Below are 7070 nucleotides of genomic sequence, written 5' to 3' on the forward strand. Positions count from 1 at the left end.
ACTGAGGAAGGTCAATGTGTCAGAGACAGAGCTGTGGTATATGGTCAGAGTAACCACTGAGCAGCCGTATCAGACATGTTTCATTTTCATTCAACTGTTTGTTCTAAAGAGCTTCCTGGGGCCTGATTGAGTTCGCTAGCAAACTGTCCAAAATTGTTTGAAATAAGTATTTTGGGGGGAATTATAGAATTAGAATTTACAAGGTATCATTGACTTAACAACCCATGTATAAATGTAGCTTTCTTAATCAGAAAATCAAAGTCATATGTGGCTGTTTTATCGAAGTTGACTGTCTAATTTAATAATTCTGCTTTCCAGAATACCCCACTCTGGTATAAATCTATGGTGTGGACTCAAATCAAATACCAGATCAGGCCAGCAAAGGGCATATGTGTGCTGTCACAGCACATTTTCAGTTTTGTGATTTTACATTTCAGCAGACGTTCTTATCCAGAGCAACTTACAGTATTGAGTGCAAAAATGTATACTTGTTTTTTTACACTTTCAAAACAGATGTTCAGAATTGAGCCTGTATGTGGGAGTGATAATGTAAAGAGAATGAGGGAAATGTTACTAGTGACCAGAGCGAGTACATATTCACCACAGCTACTACTTCTGGAGGTGGGGGATGTGGTCTACATGTGCCTCTCCTCGGGTTCCAGGTATTGGCTCACTTTTATTAGGCTAGAACAAACTTTGTTTTACTTTACAATGTGTCCCTAATACATAGCCTAGTTATTTACATGGTAGTGAAATAGGATATGATGGTCATCAGTTACGTAAGTACAGTGTATTACACTGTTGTTGAAAAGCACTTAAAGGGATAGTTCACTCATGACAAAATTACATTAGTTTCCTTACCCTGTAAGCAGTCTATGGACAAGGTATGACAGCAATCGATGCCTTGGTTTAGGTAAAGGGGATACCTAGTCAGTTGCACAACTGAATGCATTCAACTGAAATTTGTCTTAACCCAACCTCTCAGAGAGGTGCGGGGGGCTGCCTTAATTGACGTCATTGGCGCCCGGGGAGCAGTTGTTTGGGGTAATTGCCTTACTCAAGGGCAGAACGGCATGGGGATTCAAACCAGCGACCTTTCGGTTAGTGGTCCAACACTTACCCGCTAGGCTACCTGCCGCCCAGATGCTGTAATATTTTACAGTACTATTTTCCTTACTGTAAAACATATTACAGCATCCCAACTCTGGCACCAGTATAATGCTGTACATTTACAGGGAAAAGTTTTCGTACAAGACAGCAATCCATGCTATGGTTTAGTTTCCCTGGCACTGTTTCCACATGCTATTGTTTTAGCATGTGGCAAAAATCCCATTTAAGTCATAGGACCAATATTAGCATTTTTCATGCATCAAACTAAGCATGGATTGCTGTCATACACTAAAACATTTCCCTGTGAATGTACAGCATTATACTGGAACCAGAGTTGGGATGCTGTAATATGTTTTATGGTAAGGAAAAGAGCATCTCTGCTGTTAAGCAAAATTACAGTATTAAACTGGCAACTCTGGTGCCAGTGTAATGCTGTACATTTACAGTAATTCTCCCTGAAATCTAAATGTAAGAAAAACGAATTTGTACAAAATACATTTATTCAAATTATTAAAAACATTTAAAAAAAATTACAATAGAAGTAACAGTTAACACATAACCAAATAAGAGCATCATTACAACATTAATTTAAAAACTATATTGTGTGCCTGGTTGTGGGGAGAGACAAAGAGCGAGACGAGCCGAGTGATCCAATCACACAGGGCTGTGTCAGCTAAGGAGGAAGGACACTGTGTCCTGGTGTTGTTGCCTTTCATGCTCTCCCCATTAAGTAGACTATCACGGTAGCATATAGATGGATACCAATATTAGTTATTTCTTGTGTAGGCGGCTATCCTACTTGAAACTATAATCCTGGAAGGGAAAAGGTTGGCCATGCTACCTAGGTCGGGAGGCCCCTCGATACAAAACCGGTGCATCATTCGCATCGGCTTTAGTGGTTTGCGAGTCGTTTAGCGGCTCATCCCACGGTTGCGCTGGTAGTTTACCACAGCCACAAAGTCAATTATGGCTAAACCCTGTCTAATTCTACAATTTATCTTCTTAAAATCAAATTTTAAACCTAACTTTAGCCTCACTGAAACTTATGCCTAACCTTTTAAGACCAAAAAGCACAATTTGTTTGCATGAATTTTTACAATGGTAACTAGTGACAACTATCTTTTGATCCGCTAGAAACAAGCAATCTTCTCTGTAGTCATGGTAAAAACATCAGTTTTTTTCTCTAAGGCACTCAGAGGCTGCAGTACAGGCAGCAAAGCCTAGTATCACAACAGTTATCTGGGTGATATTTTTTTTCTAGGTCGCACAGCAAGATTTACAAGCGATTTAAAGCAGACGGAAATGGCTAGAGCAGACCGAAAGAGCTAGCTAGGTTAGCTAAGAAAACATGCAGTAATTCAATGTTGGCTAACAAAAATACTTATAAACAAGTCAAGGTATCAACCCAGCAGCTGCTGAAAATATTCTTCCACTTCAAGATTTACTAAAATAGTCTGAGCTTCATGTGTCTTGGAAGGAGGCTTCCAATTACAGTTAATACCAGTATTTTTCAGCATTTTACCCATAATGCATTGCAATCTACAGCATTAACACATTTACGGTATTTTACTGTGCATTCTAGAGTGTTTTACTGTTGAAATTACAGAAAAGTCTTAGTGTACCTTACAGCTGTGACGACCCACCTACTGTCTGCCGAATTCTCTCTGCTCTCGTTTTCCTTAATAGGATGTCGGTGGGCGGAGCCGGGAGGGTTGTCAGAGAAATGGGACACACCTGGGCTAGGGTGTGTCCTGGGGATAAATACACCTTTCCCCCATTCATTTAGACTCTCCGTGCAGACACTTATTTTTGTTTGTTTTGGCACTGCAACACCCCTCATTATCACCATCTATGCATATAATCACTCACTTACACTACTGAATACTGACTACACACACACCACTTAATTGTATATAGTTTATTTCAGTTAATATATTTTTGTTATTCCTTATCTCCATGTTGTCTCCCTCTGTTACGTGCTACGAGCCAGTTCATGACACAGCACAGGTGTCAAACTCATGCCACGGAGGGCCAAGTGGCTGCAGGTTCACTCCTACCCTGTACTTGATTGATAAATGGTCACTAATTAGTAAGGATCTCCCCACACCGGATTGTCTAGGGCTAATTGAAAGCCAAAACCAAAAACCTGAAGACACTAGGCCCTGCATGGAGTGAGTTGACACCCCTGGATTATAGGTTAAGGAAACTGTAATTTTGTCATTTAGCTGAACTATCCCTTTAAGACAGATTGTTCTTTAGAGTATCTTGTATAGTGATATTGATAAACCTAACAATTTAACATAGAAATCAAAATAGATGACACTGAATGTGAACCAAAGTACCTCCACTTCATGAAATGGTTCTTCTACTTCATTTGACAACCATTATATAAAATACAATCTTATATTCATTAAGGCACAAACATACAGTATAAAGTACTAGTTTCATTAAAGCTTTACTAATGTCCCAAATACACACATTTTGATTAGTGCAACAGCCAAGCCAAAATACTTAATAATCAAGTATAATTGATTACTACCCTGGAATAGTTCAGCCGTATTGCACTCTGACATTGAATAGTCTTTCACTTCACAATCATTCCCTCCACCATTGAAGTGCATGTATGCCTAATTTGTCATATTCGTGTATGTAGGTGGCAGGGAAGTCAGGCGCAGGAGAAACCAAATTGGTTAATCTGGAGTATTTAATGAAAAAACAAAGCCAAAGTACAAAATAACATGAGTAAAATATACCCGTCGCACACCGATACAAAAACACACGTAACATAACATCACAAACAATCACCGACAAGGACATGAGGGGAAACAGAGGGTTAAATAGACAACATGATAAATGGGATTGGAAACAGGTGTGTAGGAAGACAAGACAAAACCAATGGAAAATGAAAAAAACTGATCAATGATGGCTAGAAGACTGGTGACGTCGACCGCCGAGCACCACCCGAGCAAGGAGGGGCATCGACTTCGGTAGAAGTCGTGACAGTACACCCCCCGACGCGCGGCTCCAGCTGCGCGTCGACACCGGCCTCGGGGACGACCCAGAGGACGAGGTGCAGGGCGATCCGGATAGAGATGATGGAACTCTCGAAGCAGGGAAGGATCTAACACATCCTCCACGGAAACCCAGCATCTCTCCTCCGGACCGTACCCCTCCCAGTCCACGAGGTACTGAAGACCACTCGCCCGACGTTTCGAATCCAGGATGGATCGAACAGAGAACGCCGGGGCCCCCTCAATGTCCAGAGGGGGCGGAGGAACCTCCTGCACCTCAGCCTCTTGGAGCGGGCCAGCCACCACCGGCCTGAGGAGAGACACATGGAACGAGGGGTTAAAGCTTTAACCTATAACATATCTTGTTCACTCTCCTCAGGACTTTAAATGGCCCCACAAACCGCGGACCCAGCTTCCGGCAGGGCAGGCGGAGGGGCAGGTTTCTGGTCGAGAGCCAGACCCTGTCCACCGGGGCCTCACTGCGGTGACGGTCTGCGCCAACTTTCTGGCGCCACACGGCACTCTGAAGGCGGACATGAACGGCATCCCAGGTTTCCTCCGCGCGCCGGAACCAGTCGTCCACCGCGGGAGCCTCGGTCTGTCTCTGATGCGAAGGGGCCAGAACCGGCTGATACCCCAACACACACTGAAAGGGAGAGAGGTTATTGGAGGAGTGGCTGAGCGAGTTCTGAGCCATCTCTGCCCAGGGCACAAACTCCGCCCATTTGCCCGGCCGGTCCTGGCAATAAGACCTCAGAAACCTACCCACATCCTGGTTAACTCTCTCCACCTGCCTGTTACTCTCAGGGTGAAAACCCGAGGTAAGGCTGACGGAGATCCCCAGACATTCCATGAACGCCCTCCAGACCCTAGAAGTGAACACTATATAAGAGACACTATATCCTCAGGCACCCCGTAGTGCCGAAAGACATGTGTAAACAGAGCCTCCGCCGTTTCTAGGGCCATAGGGAGACCGGGCAAAGGGAGGAGATGACAGGACTTTAAAAAACTATCCACAACGACCAGGATCGTGGTGTTACCTTGTGAAGGTGGAAGATTGGCTATAAAATCCACCAACAAGTGCGACCATGGACGTTGTGGAACGGGTAAGGGTTGTAACTTACCCCTGGGTAGGTGTCTAGGAGCCTTGCACTGAGCGCACACTGAGCAGGAGGAAACATAAACCCTCACGTCTTTTGCTAAAGTGGGCCACCAGTACCTCCCACTAAGACAGCGCATCATCAGATCAATCCCAGGATGACCAGAGGGTGACGTGTGAGCCCAGTAGATCAATCGGTCGCGGACAGCAGACGGAACGTACCAACGCCCAGCTGGACACTCCGGGGGAACGGGCTCTGCACGTTACGCCCGTTCAATGTCCGCGTCCAGTTCCCACACTACCGGCACAACCAAACAAGAGGCTGGAATTATGGGAGTGGGATCCATGGACCGCTCCTCTGTGTCATACAGCCGGGACAATGCGTCTGCCTTAACGTTCTGGGAACCTGGTCTGTAAGAGGGTAAACACAAAACGGGTGAAAAACATGGCCCACCTTGCCTGGCGAGGATTTAGTCTCCTCGCTTCCCGGATGTTCTCCAGATTGCGGTGGTCAGTCAAGATGAGAAAAGTGTGTTTAGCCCCCTCAAGCCAATGTCTCCACACCTTCAAAGCCTTGACGACAGCCAACAGCTCCCGGTACCCCACATCATAGATTCGCTCCGCCGGGCTGAGCTTCTTAGAAAAGAAGGCACAGGGGCGGAGCTTAGATGGCGTACCCGAGCGCTGAGAGAGCACAGCTCCTATCCCAGCCTCAGACGCGTCCACCTCCACTATGAATTGCAAAGACGGATCCGGATGAGCCAACACAGGAACCGAGGTAAACAGAGCCTTCAGTTTCCTTAAAGCCCTGTCCACCCCAGCCGACCACTGCAAACGCACCGGTCCCCCCTTCAATAGTGAGGTAATGGGAGCAGCTACCTGACCAAAACCCCGGATAAACCTCCGGTAGTAATTGGCAAACCCTAAAAATCACTGCACCTCCTTCACCGTGGTTGGAGTCGGCCAATTACGCACGGCTGCAATGGGGTCACTCTCCATCTCCAATCCTGACGTAGATATGCGATACCCTAAGAAGGAGACGGACTGTTGAAAGAACAGGCATTTCTCAGCCTTGACATACAGGTCATGCTCCAACAGGCAACCAAGTACTCTGCGCACCAGGGACACATGCTCGGCGCGTGTAGCGGAGTATATCAGAATGTCATCGATATACACCACTACACCCTGCCCATGCAGGTCCCTGAAAATCTTGTCTACAAAAGATTGGAAGACTAATGGAGCATTATTCAGCCCGTACGGCATGACGAGGTACTCATAATGCCCTGAGGTGGTACTAAATGCTTTCTTCCACTCGTCCCCCTCTCGGATACGCAACAGATTGTACGCACTCCTGAGATCCAGTTTAGTGAAGAAGCACAGGCGCAGACCTCCATCCTTCTTCACAAAAAAGAAACTCGAGGAGACGGGTGAAATGGAGGACCTAATGTACCCCTGACGCAGGGATTCGGAGATATATGTCTCCATAGCCACCATCTCCGCTTGAGACAGGGGATACAAGTGACTCTTGGGAAGTGCAGCGTCTACCATGAGATTTATCGCACAATCCCCCTGTCGATGGGGTGGTAATTGAGTCGCCTTCCTTTTACAGAAGGCGAGAGGCAAATCGGCATATTCGGGGGGAATGCGCACGCTGGAGACCTGGTCTGGACTTTCAACCGTACTAGCACGGAAACCCCTACACACCTACTTGAGCACTCTCGCGACCACCCCGTGAGAGCCCTCTGTGGCCAAGAAAAAGTGGGGTTATGACTAGTTAATCAAGGTAGACCCAGCACCACGGGATACGCAGGAGTGTCAATCAGGAAAAGACTAATTTTTTCCTTGTGACC

The sequence above is a fragment of the Salmo trutta genome, chromosome 17 (assembly GCF_901001165.1).
Source record: "Salmo trutta chromosome 17, fSalTru1.1, whole genome shotgun sequence".
Taxonomy (NCBI): domain Eukaryota; kingdom Metazoa; phylum Chordata; class Actinopteri; order Salmoniformes; family Salmonidae; genus Salmo; species Salmo trutta.